Here is a 474-nt window from a genome sequence, read left to right on the forward strand (position 1 = left end):
GTTAGTCACCTCTTACAAGCATGGGTTGCTGAAGACCTATTCTCTACCCGGATCATGTCAAACTTAATGTGAGAGAAAGACCAAAGTTAAGCAAGGCAAAGATGTTAAACACTTTGGTGAAACCCACATGCAACTATATGGTGCAAACAAACCAGGCCGTTGCACAAAACAACCTTAGCCCTACTGTCGTAAGTCTGTGAAGGTACGGGAGTTATGATCACCTCCACGCCAAGATCGCTTTGTACAACAGCATCCAGGATCCATATTGGGGACAAGTCAGGGATTCGAACCCATGATCCACAACTTCTGCCTCTTTCCAAACTGAACTGCATCCATTTAAATGACTGGTTCACTCCCACACAAACTGTTTCATGTCATTCCTTCCATCAAGCTATAATTGGCATGATCATAGATAAGGTGTTTGGTCAGCTAATAAAACATGTTGGAGATCCTCATACAAACAGAAGACGATGG

This window comes from Haliotis rufescens, unplaced genomic scaffold (genome assembly GCF_023055435.1).
Source record: "Haliotis rufescens isolate VD_foot unplaced genomic scaffold, xgHalRufe1.0.p SCAF_22, whole genome shotgun sequence".
Classification (NCBI taxonomy): Eukaryota; Metazoa; Mollusca; class Gastropoda; order Lepetellida; family Haliotidae; genus Haliotis; species Haliotis rufescens.